The sequence below is a fragment of the Diceros bicornis genome, chromosome 38 (genome assembly GCF_020826845.1).
Source record: "Diceros bicornis minor isolate mBicDic1 chromosome 38, mDicBic1.mat.cur, whole genome shotgun sequence".
NCBI classification, from domain to species: domain Eukaryota; kingdom Metazoa; phylum Chordata; class Mammalia; order Perissodactyla; family Rhinocerotidae; genus Diceros; species Diceros bicornis.
The window spans coordinates 31,957,918-31,971,054 of NC_080777.1; the positions used below are offsets into that span (position 1 = coordinate 31,957,918).

The following is a 13,137-nucleotide window of genomic DNA, read 5'->3' on the forward strand; positions in this document are numbered from 1 at the left end:
GGCCGGTGTCCTCGATGTGTGACCTGTGCACAGCCCGCTTAGAAGGGCCTAATGCCTGGTTTAAAGATCTGCTGTTGCTGCCTTGAAATTCTTAAGAACCCTGCATTTTCATTTTGCACTGGGCCCAGCAAAGTATTTAGCTGGTCCTGAAAAAAGGTGTAGACAAGGGTATATTGTTAAAGGATTAACCACCAGCTCTCTGAAATAAAAACTCTGACTGGTAGCACTGGCCGATTTCCATGGTGTAAACATTCCTACCTTGGCCCATTTTAAGCTACCAAAGGGTGAATAACAAGCTTGCAAGATTCTTGAAAATTTCACAACCAACTTGCAAGTTGGTATGAGCCAGCTTCAGCACATCACTGGATGGGGACGAGGGTCTTGGCAGTTAAAGAGATTATGAACACCCCCACCAGCACCAAAATGGCAGTTGGGAGCATGTGGGAAGTGGCCAGTGTGAGGAGAGGAGGTCAGCAAGAAATCCTTGTAGCAGGAAAGGCTGAGTGACAGGAGGGCAAAGATGTCTTCTATTGACCTTTAAGCTGTTTTCTGTTTCAGTACTGGAAACCAACCCCCTCGACTGTATCTAAGCCTCTCAGACAGTCTGGTCTATACTTGGCTGGTGTTGGGGGCTTGGGGAGTGAAGGAGGAGCCAGTTGGGTGTCATTAGGGCTTTCGTGGATACTGTGGTTCTCCTCCTGGGACAGGGCAGGACTGTACTGCCCAGGACCCTGAAGTCTGGAGTGGTCATGTGACTCACTTTGTCCAATGAAACGTGAGCAGAGCTGTCAGGCACGATTTGCCATGTCCCTTCCCCTGCTATGGGACTGGTGAATTTCCTGATAGTGGAGCCCCATCAGCCTGTGTCCCTGTCTCTGAGTGAGATGGTTGTGGAGCAGAACCCACAATGGACACACTGTGAGAGAGAAAGCAATCTTTGTTGTTTTAAGCCACTGAGACTTGGAGGCTGTTTGTAATTGCAGCAGAATCTAGCTCCACCTGACGGACACATGGAGTGACCACACGGGGGTAAGGAGCAATCAAGACTGAGTGAAGACAGCCACTGGGAGAAGTGATACAAGAAGTCAAGAGAGCAGAATTGGAAGCCAGATGTGGCCAGGAACATAGAAGACCCTGAAAATCCTCAGAAATATGTGGGATGGGGTTTGAGGAATTTTTCTGGCTATCAGGTGGACCATGAGAGCTTGAGGCCATCCAGGTGACATGGTGGTTCCCAAACATGCAGCTTTTATATGGCCCGTCTCCCCAGCAAGGAAGGAATAAGTTGTGGGGCAGGTACAGGCCAAGGATCTACAGCCAGGAGACCCAAGGTTAAGCCTGGATTCCAGCGTTGGGAGTGATCTTGGATAAGTCCCTTCCTCTTCTGTGGACCTCAGAGTTCTCAGATCCCTCCCAGCTCTGATGTTCTAAGACCCTCTGTCTTTGTCATGGGCGTCACTCATCACTTACTTGTCTCCTTGGCACCTCCTGCCTACCTGATGGCCTACTTCCTGGGAAATGTGCTCTGTTTCACCTTCCTGGAGCCCCTCCAGAGCACACAGGTGCCCTCTGCCCTGCAGGATGTGTATGTGTGTGTGTGTGTGTGTGTGTGTTAGAGAGAGAGAGAGAGAGAGAGAGAAACTACAGCCAGAAAGCTTTACCAAACTGATATTTTAAAGTCTTCTTTAAAAAAATCGTTTGCCCTGGAGAGTAATGTACTCAGTTGGAAACGTTGTTCCAAATTCCCATCAAAAAGGCCTCTGCTGTCACACTGACACACACACACAGACACACACACACATACACTTTCACTCAAAACTGACCAGTTTTGTGCTCCCCAGCACCAGAGAGGGCCCTGCCCTTTGCACCCACCCCTTCTCTCACCTATCAACCCCCGAAACCTTTCAAGGTCATATGCGATATGAACCCGCACCCTTTTGGCCATAAAGTGACACATTTCCTACCTGAGTTCACACCGCAAGCTCTATTATGGTGCCAGTCACACTCTACCACAATCAGACCTTGAGGGTAGAAACTTCCATCTCTTTATTGCCTACCACAGAGCCTGATGTCCATTCATTCATCAAGCCCTTACAGAGTACCTACTCTGTGCGAGGCAGAAGGGACAGAGTGATAAAAGACACTCCTGCCTTCAAGGAGGTCCCCCCAGGCCGGGTGGGGGACAGACACCCAAGGACCTGGCTCTGACATGGCATGCTGAGGGTGGGAAAGCCGAGGGAGCAGGGGATGCGGAGCACATTCTGTGATGAGAGTCCCCAGGAGGAGGCATTCGAGCTTGGTAGGATTCCACCAGGGAAGAAAGCATGGGGGTGGCAGGAGCACTCCAAACATAAGCCCCAGCATGTGCCAAGGCCAAGAGGCGCACAGCTCATGACGAGGGACACTGGCTGGAGTCCCGAATGATGGAGGAAGAGAAGCCTGGGGAAGAGGATGAGGCAGTGGTCAGCTGATCTTAGGCAGTTAGTGAACGAGTGCGTGAGTGAATAACACCTTGAACATGAAGCCACTAATCTGGTGCTGGTCCCTAGACCTATTCCCTGGTCCCTAACAAGGACTCAGCTTGGCTTCATGAATATGTGTAGGGCTAGGATAGACCTCAGAAAACCAGATGGTTTAGACACGGGACAAGCCCCCATCCCAGCTGCCATATGAGAAGAGTCTACGAGTGGCAAGACTGGCAAGTACACACGCAGACCTGGGTTCTAGTCCTGGCTCTGCCACCTCCCAGCTGTGTGAGCTTGGGCAGGTGTCTTGAGTTCTCTGAGCCTGCTTCCTCATTCGATCCTATGAGGATGGTTGTGTGGACTGACTAAGGAAGCATGTCTGACAGTGCCTGGTGCAGGATGGAGGAGGTGTGTGGAATCTGAAACTTTTGTTAAACCTCAAGTTCCAAGCTGATGTGACCATTAGTTCAGAACTTGGCAGCGGCACCATAAGGTAGATTGGAAACTTCAGATCTTTGAACATTCCAGGCAGAGCTGTTTTCAAGGGCGTGTGATGGGGTCTTATGCTCAGAAGGTCCCATGCTTGGAGCTTCAAGTTCTGCAGTTGCAACCTTGACGTTCTTAATCATTTGTCTTTGAATTTATGTTTCATGAGTAACATCTGATGGAACAATGGAACACGCCCCAGGGGCTTGGAGCCTAAGCCCGCATGTGTTGCTGCCTCCTGCTGCCTCCCTGGGATGGTTTCTCAGCTGCTCGATCCCCATACGTTGGCACCCCAGAACCCATGACGTCGTCTACCAGCTGTCTGGGAGCAAATGAGTTGAGTCAGCCAGGAAGACTCACATCCCACCGAGAGTCACCTTCCACCCTCTGCAGGGGCCTCGGTGTAGGTGCAGTAAGAGTGGGTGCAGTGCACTCCCGATGGTGTCTCAGGGCAGGGCAAGGAGACAATGCCTGGGCACTAGGTGGGTGACTCAGCATGGGCCTCTTGCCCACCCCTCATCTAGGTACCAAGTGTATCATGGCACAGAGGTTAGAGGAGGTTGGAGGTTGAAATTGGGGTGTCGCCTGTCTGCCATGGGTGGGTTGGTGGGCTGTGAGAAGGGAAGGTCGACTTCCCTGACTCCACTCAGGGCCTTGCATTTTTCCCTTGCATCAGGCCCTACAAATCATGCAGCCGACCCTGGTTAGAATCTATGTTTCCATTTTCCCATCCTCAGCTGAGAGGCCAAAGTCCTCGTGTGACATGGCCAAATGGCTCTGAGCATCTGGTGAGCACTGGTGAGATGAGGGGGGAGAGGCAATCACATCATTCGGTGCTGGGGTAGACAGCTGGTGAGGGGCATCTAAGAGAGCCAGCGCCTCCCAAGGTTTAATGTAAATGGCAATCAACTGGGATGTTGTGACAGTGCAGATTCTGATTCTGCAGGTCTGGGCAGGGCCTGAAATTCTGCATTTCTAACATGCTCTTGCTTCATGGACCACATTTTGAGTAGTTAAGTTCTAGAAGGCTTAACCCAGCAACAACATGGCCTCCAGACTCATGCTTGGTGAGCCCCTGTAGGAGCTCTTACAACAGACAGAGGGAACGACTGCTTGGAACTGAGCCAGGAGCCCACACTATGATGACCTACCAGGAACTCTGTGTCCCCAGACTCTTCAGCTGATAATGTGGGAATGCTTAGTCAATGTGGTCATCAGAAGAGTAACTAAAACCTCGAATAAATAACCTCACTCAATTCTCACAACTTTGTGAGGCAAGTATAAAAAGGCTGTTTTATAGATGAAGGAATGGAGGCACAGAGAATGGGGGGACGTACTCCAGGTTGCAACTGTCAAGTGGCAGAGGTAAGATCTGAACTCAGATCTGACTAAGGCCCTTCCCACTCTGCCAGCATCACTAACTTTAAGTTTGGAGGCTGCCTAACTGTGGCTAGAAGCTGGTGCCCCTGCCCATCATGTGCCCCCTGGTCCTGCAGGAGCCTGGAGTGTGAGGTGTTGGGCCTGTGCCCTGGGCCCCCTGGCCAGCCTCCTCTGCACCCCTAGCCAGCAGTCACCTCTGCCTTCAGCCGCTCGATATTGATCTCCCCATCCTCCATCTGCTGCCGTAGCTGCTTGGCCACTGTCTTCTCGTCTCCACGATGTGCAGCAGGTGCAGGTACTTCTGCATCAGCACTTCATGCTCTCTGGCCAGGGTCTGGTAGTTGTGGACAGAAAGACGTGGTAACACACTGTCTTCTTGTCCCCCAGAGATCCAAGCAGAAGTGGGGTTCCCCCACTGACTGCAATTAGGAGAAGGTCCTGACTCCCAGACATGGTGCACAGGGCCTTGACCTGGCTGCTGTGCTGTTACCGACTGCTCTGGCCCCTTCTCCAACTCCTCTCTCACACTCTGACCTCTGGTTCCTCTAACTGATCCTGTTCTCTCCCTTCTTCCTCCAATCCACCCCCAGACCTTTGTACAGGCTCACTCACTTGTTAAGGGTAATGCATCTGGTAACTTTAAGTTAAAGTCAACGTTCAAATGTAACAACTAAGCCTGGATGACAGCACATCTGTTTACGGCACTGTTCACTGAGTATTTTGAGCCCACTGTTAAGACCTACCACTCAGAGAAAGAGCTTCCTTGCAAAATATGACTGCTCACTGGCAAGTGCTGTGAATCCCATGCAGAGACTGATGCTGGTGTGTGCCCCCTTACACACACACACAGAAGTTAGGAAAAGTCTTATGACTCACATAATAGAGGTCTCCGAGGAGAGCAGGGCCAGAATCTCAAGCAGCTCTGAAATGGCTTGAGGGAGGGCTGGCCCCGTGGCTTAGTGGTTAAGTGCGTGCGCTCTGTTGCTGGGCGGCCTGGGTTCAGATCCCGGGCGCGCACCGACGCACCGCTTCTCCGGCCATGTTGAGGCCATGTCCCACATACAGCAACTAGAAGGATGTGCAACTATGACATACAACTATCTACTGGGGCTTTGGGGGAAATAAATAAATAAAATTATGAAATAGCTTGAGGGAGCAAGGAAAGGAGCCTGGCCTGGGTTTTTATTGTGGTTGGGGGTTTTAAACTAAAAATATTCAGTGACATTTGTCAAAGATAGTAAGGCATATTTTATTCAGAACCACTGTGATACGCAGAGACCACTGTAATGGGATTCACAGCAGGGAAGAAACGAGATTGTGCTCGACTCTGAACGCAGCATGGGCAAGTGGGAATTCATGACCAGGCAGCATGGTGGAGGTAAAGGGATGGAAAATTACTAAAAGAAACTCAAGTGTTGGGGTTTCTGGCTAACTTGACCTAACAGGATTCTTACCAGAGACAGGCCAGAGTCATGAGACACCACCTGATGGATAGTGGAGGAGGAGGAGGATCCTGAACAGAACTCAAGTGTGATCAGACATACGGGTGTGGGAGGATCCTGAACAGAACTCAAGTGTGATCAGACATACGGGTGTGGGTTCTGGTTGAACTGACTTAGCAAGGTTCTTGCTAAAACTGGATTTTACAAGGAAGTGCACAGACAGGCATACAAAAAGGTTCAGGGGCCTGAGTACAGTTTGGTCAAAGCAAGAAATCTTTGCCAGGGCTGAGACCAGGGTAGGACTTCTGCACACAGACAGGCACTTGTGTGGTTGGATCCAAAGCCAATGCCAGAGAACAGAGCCTCCGGACTTGCTCCTCAGCTTATCCAGGTGTGGACAAAAGGGGAAGAGGGAGAGGAGAGGCATAAGCTGTCAGCATACGTCAAAAATTGCTGAGTCTGACTGCTCATTACAAGGACAAGCATGAGTACAAAAATATGCATTCACAATGGCTTTTTTTAATACAAAGAAATACCAACAGGAAGCTCAAGAATGATCAGAACTGTGTACTGGGGGTGGCGGGAGTAACAGCGCTGGAGGGGACGCAGAAATGTTGGCAGTGACTCTTCTGAGGTTAGACTTTTCTATCTTACAGATTTATCTAATATAAACAGAAATTTACACATACCATGTTTTCCCATTTAATAGTTTTTCTTTAATTTTAACTTTTGTACATAGGAAACCATTCTAAGATTTAATTCCTTTAGCACACTAACGGTTACAAAAGAGTAACCATACGAAATGAAATTTTCATGTCTCTAACTACAAGGACAAGCTGCATCCTAGTTTGTCTTCCACTGTGTCTCACACAGGCAGTATTTTCAGGAGTCCGTGGCATATTATAATGCAAGAGGGGTTTGGGTTTAGCTCCTTAAACATAGTGGGATATGTTTGATTAATTTTTTTCACATCAATTAAAATAAAAATTCCATTGTTTTAGCTTTTTAAATCTCAATGTTCTCTAGGGACACGCACACGCAAACACTGATGTAAAAATGAAAACTGCACCTGAAAACTTCAACACATTCATTTCACATCTTGAGATTCTCTTGCCTAAAAACCAAAATTCTATGTAGTTCTACAGTTTGCTTGCCTTACTGACATTATATATCTCCATCAATTCATATTTTTAAGCCCAAGAAACTCAAAATGTTATTTCTCATACAGGAAATAAAATTACAAAGAGCTAAGGGAAACCAGAAGCACAGGGCTGCAGTGTTCAATCGATACAGGAATCCAAAGGAAAGAAACACAAATATTAGAATCAGCACAGATAAGCAGCCTGCTTCCCAGGGACAGAAGGAAAGCCACATTCAGAAAGTTAAACACATTCTAAACTCTCCTGGTGGGGACAGAAGCCCTGAGTGGGTCAGTTCCTGGTGCAGGAGGGTGGGGACACTTGAACAGCCAGAGGAATGCACTCTGGGAGCTCATACACCCTCCTCTGCCCGGGGACGAAGAGAAGGGCTCCCTCTCTCAGCTTCCACTCTCACAGGTGAGGAGACTCTCGACAGGATGCAGTTTAAGGTTGTGACTCAAATGAACCCTAAATTGATAAACTCTAATCCAGACACAGAACTCCTGACAGTCACAGACTTTCTCAATGTGCACAAATTACACTCTCTGGGCCCCTACACTGTGGGTGCTAAACTCCACCCTACTTGTAGACACAGGCCCAAGGGGAGCACAGGGACGACCTCAGGAAGGGCAGCAACTCCCACCGCTGTCCAGGGCTCTGCAGCTTCTCTCAGCAGAAAGCCTCCTTCTGCAGTGGATATGAGCAAGGAGGACACCCAGGAAGAACGTGTAGGCCCTCAAGTACTTCCCTGTGCAGGCTCAAGTGGGGCTTAGCTTAGAGACACTGACCCCAGGCCTCTGCTCCCAGCCATGTTGCTTTGGACCACAGTGACCTTGTAAATGGCAAACCCAGTGTTTCAGAATCCAGCAAATTCACACAACCTACACTTTAATGGAAGGGCGAGAGGAAAGTTGTAAAGCATTTTTCTAGTTCAACAAGAAAAGCCACATGTATTTATTACTTTCAGAATATAGTGTCAACTGTTATTTCCGTGGCAAGACATTGTTTTATAAACAATCATATTTAGCACTTGCTGTTCAAGTGTAAGCCCTGGAATTCCATTTGAAAACACTGCATCTCAAAGAAAAGAACAGAACTAACAATATGAAAACACATGCTCAAGGGAGGCAGAAAGGGAAACAAGAATTTTTAACACATTCAATGTAATACTAGAATCATTTATTTTTTTCTGAAATTTACCTATTTCTTACCTCTTTGGAAATATTTTATACTGCTTTTCAAGCCCACTGATTACATTAACTTTTGAAAACCTGAGGCTCCATTAAGTGAGTAAATCTTTTCAAGGTGACAAACCCAGTGAGGGGCAGTGCAAACAGGCCAGAACACCCAAGAAAGTTGGCACAGAGGAGCCTCCACTCTAAGGCCTTCCCATAGGATGTCTGTGCCAGGAGGGAGGCTGGGAGGGGCACAGGGACTTCATAGGACAGATTCCAGGTGGCCATTCTCTGATGTCCTCTCGTTGAAAAGAGCCACAGACAAAATATAAATCTCGCAGTCAACTCAGCCAAAACCAAACTCCCAACAGCTCCTCACCAAGCAGGACCTACCCAAGTCTCCCCATCTGAGTCTCTTATTTCTTAGCTCAGGCCATAAACTCAGCACCAACTTCAAGTCCTGCCTCCCCAGCCCTACCCCTCACCACTTCCCATCTGTACACAGTCCTACTGTCTCGCTCTCCAAACACACCCAGAATTCATCCTCCTCTCCCCAGCCTGACCTGAACCTCCAAGGCCTCTTGCCTGGTTTATTGTAACAGCCCATTAACTGGTCTCCTTGCCTCTGACCCGGCCCCTCTGTGGTATATTCTCAACAGAGCAGCCAGATTGAGTCTGCTAAACAAATGTCCAGTCATGTTAATCCTCCTTTCAAAACCTTCCAAATGGTCACCATCTCATTCAGAATAAATAAACGCCCGTGTCCTCATTATGACCAAGAAGGGCTGACAATTGCGCCCAAGTCACCACTCTGCCTTCAGCTCCTGCTGCCCTTACCGGCTGTGCCCTGGCCACACTGCCCTCCTTGCTGCTCCCAGAGCAGGCCACTTGCCTTTCCTCCTGCCCTGCTTTTGGGCCTTGTTCAAAACCTACCTTCTGCGGTGAGACCTTTCCTGGCCATCCTGGCTACAACTCCACCCCCCTCCAGCCTGGCACACATCACTCTCCCACATGAGCCACACCATTGGTGTCACATCCAGAATGTCACCGAGGGCATCCTTTTTGTGTTTTCTTCACTTCTCTGGCCCTAGGGTCTAGAACAATGAATGACACAAACCTTGCACTGAATAAGAAATGTAGCTTAATGAATGGATAACTATAAAAACAACCAGGAACTGCCTAAATTTTGGGCAAGGAAGGCCGAATCTGTAAGAACACCAGGGGCCAGGGGAGGCTGGTCCATTAATCAGCCCTAAAAGGACGCACAGCATCATGTTAGAAAGAAAACTCCCCACCACATCCCACAAATACCATACGTTTTTATCTCATTCAGCCTACAACATAACTTCAGAGGAGTTAGAGAGCTTCCACTTCTTAACTCCTGGAGGGAAAGGAAAAAGCCTCCCAAGAACCAGCACCTCAGCCCCGCTCAGCACCCCACCTCCCCTCCCTGAAACCCCACTGCCCATCCCACCCCAGCGGCCGTGGGTCTGTCAGGCCGGTGCCCCAGCCCACCTGGCACTGCCCCTCCCTCCCCAGCGGCCGTGGGCCTGTCAGGCCAGTGCCCGAACACCGAAAGCGGAGGGAAAGAGTGTCCAGACCCGCAGGGACCAGGTTGTCAGACGCACCGGTCTCACTACGGAAGCCACCCCTGCCCACTCCCCATGAGGACCGGCTCCGCACCGCGGGCTCACTCCAAACTGCGCCGGCCAGTCCCAGCAGCTGAGGGCCCAGGCAAGTGCAGCCTCCCAGGCCGCCTGGCGCGGGTGTGCCCTCACCTGCATCCCTCTTCCCACTGCTCCAGAGAATGAGCGCAATGCGATGGGCAGCCGCTGGGGCCAATTCGGCGGAGCAATGCGGGCGAGGCCAGAAGTGGGCGGAAGTGCGTCATTCGCCATCTTGACGTCCGGCGATTCCCTTCATGGAGGGCCAGCGGCACTCTCGCTCCCCTGCGGTCTGCATCCTTCACTCAGAACACCGCAGCAGTGACCCATTGGGACAGCTGAACAAACGAGTTTGGGCAGCGCGACCCTGGGGTTGGCGCGTCAGCCGGCATTTTGCCTTGGCCTGCAGGCACGGCCATCTTGCTTTACTGAGGACGGACGGGCGGGCGCCACCATCTTGACATCCTGCGGGATGTGGGGACCAGCTCCCACATGCTGCAGAGTATCACCGCGAGCCCTTGACCTTGTGGTGGTCCTGCTGTGGGGTAGTGAGAAGGGGGCCAGAGGCTGGTGGCGTGACAGCCTGAGGCCCATGATGGTGATCGCTGCACTGCCGTGAACTGCTCCCACTGCCAGGCAACAAGGAGAAACTGCTGCCGCCTTCCACAGGTAACTGGCTGCCACCACCTAGTCAGCCCCCCTCGCGGTTCAGCTTGAGGCAGGCAGCACTCTGTGCTCGGGGCCTCCGGGCCCGTCCAGTGGGTGAGTCAGCGCCGGGCACTGTGTGGCCTTGGTCTGCACCACCATCTCTGCTCTGGGTGCCTCGGGCCACTGTGGCCTCCCCATGGCCACCGGCACCCACCTTATGGCCTCCACCACCCTCTCAGTCCCACCCCATGACCACCCTGATCTCTATTGGTTCGGGCTGGGGCCAACAATGTTGAGAAAAGGTATTCTGGAAAGGATCTTCCTTAGCTCACTATCTTCTGGCATTTGCTATGACTTTTCTGCTCTTTTGATGGCCAGGAGCCTGCCTTGATCTCTGTGATCAGGAATGTAGCTGAGCAAATGTAGCTTGTACCTGCTGGATGGATACACTTCCCAGTTGCTCTGTTGCTAGATGAGTCCTGGCAGTGCAGGGAAAGGTGGCTCTGCACTGGAGGTGAGTCCTGGAGAGGCATCTGACAGTGGACTCTGCATCTGACAGCATCCTGGGTGGTGGAGGGCACGGCCCACTCCTCGCCCAGGGGCTTACCCTGGGGACTCGGGGAAGGGGCTCCTCTCTTCACTTCTTCCTTGGGCTTCCACAGCATGGTGAGGAGTTTGCCTGCCTCTTGGCCTGGCTCCCTTCATGAGGGCTTCTGGAATTCAGCCAGTTCAGCGAGTCCTTTCCTACGGACTCCGAACTGGAGGTCCCAGAACAGTGCACTGAAGACATTTTACTTTGAAAATCTCCTGGCAGATACTTTTGTTTTGCTTTGCAAGTTCTTGTTGAATTTTGAAAGACCTGAATGGCACTTGTTGTCTGTAGAATTATTGAAGGTTTACAGTGGTTTGTTCTAAGTAGGAAATTGTTACAATATATCCAAAGAACTCGTAACATGAGCTTGTTTCAGAGGTCAGCCACCATGCTTTTTTGACATTTCCTTCAGAGCCTGTGAACCAAAAGTTTTGTTACTGTTTTTGAGAATGAAGCAAAGCACTGCAGAGAAGGTTGCTCTTGGCATGTGTCATGATCTAACATGGTCTGGGGGCAAAGGAGGTGGTGGTCCTTTGGTAACTAGTCACAAAGCATTGAGAAAGGTTAGAAAGTCATGTTGCGTGGAACTCCCTGAGGACCTAGTATCCACCTGGTCTGGACCACCGTGGCCTCAGAGGGGCTAGATGACCTCAGGTGGAGCAGAAAGCCCTTGAGAGAGACCCTGCCAACCCCCCACATACACAGTTTGATCTAAATAGAGATTTTACCTTAATGAGGAGAAGAGATTATGAAGTGTCTTGCTCAGTACCTTGCAGGGTCTGGTTGCTTGGTACAGGGAACAGCTTTCCTCCTAGTAGGGGGAGGACAGGAGGAACACGGAACCACAACACTTGGGGCTGACCTTCTCTTGGCAGCAGTCCCGCATCCTCAGCTGCTTGAGCAGAGCTGGGGCCAGGCGCCCTGCTGAGTGCCTGGGAGGCTCTGCTGTCCGACACCTGGCCTGGCTTTGAAATGGGGGAACAAACCTTCCCCATTTTAGCACTGCATCCCAGGGACAGCAGGAGGGTTGGGTAGCCATGAGCTTCTAGGAACTATTTCTGAGGCTTCCTGAAGGCTTTCCTTTTGTCTTGATGCCATGCTGTGCTATCTGCCCGAGTGTCTGTGTCCCTACAGGGCACTTAACACAGCCTGGGAGGAGGTCTTCACCTTTCTTTCTTCTTTACCCTACAGACGGTCAGTGTCTTAAGGCAGACAGTGGGCCTTTCATCTTTCTATTCCAGTAATAACTTGCAAGCAGAAGGTGTTCCTTAAATCTTTACTAAAGGTTTAAATGGGTAAAGTAGCTACTGGTGTGGGTGTTCCCAAAAACACTTGTTTTGTTTCTATAGTTGATTATTTTTGGGGTAGACATTTAATTCTTTCTTTTTAATTTCTTTTTCATTTATCCTTGCAGACACATAAAGGGCTCAAAACGTCTTGTTCAGTGGTTAAAAGCTGTTCACAGGGATGACTGGAACCCACTAAGCATTCTTTCATCTGTAGTGAATGTTTCACTAAAAAAAGCTCTTGGAAAGGCTGGAGGGTCAGTACTACATGCTCAAGCCATGGCCGTGCCCTCCATCTACCAACTGACTGAGAAGGGGGGGCTGAAGGCCACAGCCACCCCAGGAGAAAGGACATCAGGAAGGCCGCCGGGGGCCTCAAGGAACATGCCAGTGAAGGAGATGGGAAAGGAACTGCAGGTTCATCGTTGTCCTCGAGGGAAAACCTGCGGGCCCAGCCGGGGTCCCGCAAGTTGAAGTGAACACCCAGGGCTGCCCAGGAAGCCGCCAGTCGGGAGCAGGTGCAGAGTCTCTGGAAGGAACTGCAGGAGACAGTGTGGCTTCCACAGCGTCAGGCAGCCAATGAGATGCAAAAACGTCTGCTATAGATGCTGGCGATGAGACCCCCCTCTTCCCTGCCAGGGCCTCTTAGGTAAGAGTGGCATTTCCGTGGGTGACTTTATTCCTCAGGATCTGCGGTGTGCAGATTTATTGGCTGGCAACCTTCTTACAGTTTCTCCTCAGAACACAGTCGAGAGATGCCATCTGTCCCCTGAGAGGCTGTTGACTGAAAGAGGCTAAAGAGAGATGTGGAGCCCAGCTGCAGAGGGACCAGCCTTGAGCCTGACTAGGGCTTGGCCCAG

At 50.6% G+C, this 13,137-nt stretch overlaps 1 protein-coding gene across 3 annotated transcripts in view; it reads left to right on the forward strand.

Annotated features, from left to right (window-relative positions):
* The window catches only part of LOC131399511 (ral guanine nucleotide dissociation stimulator-like), a 249,899-nt gene that overhangs the window by 103,463 nt on the left and 133,299 nt on the right, over positions 1-13,137 (forward strand). The window lies entirely within an intron of this gene.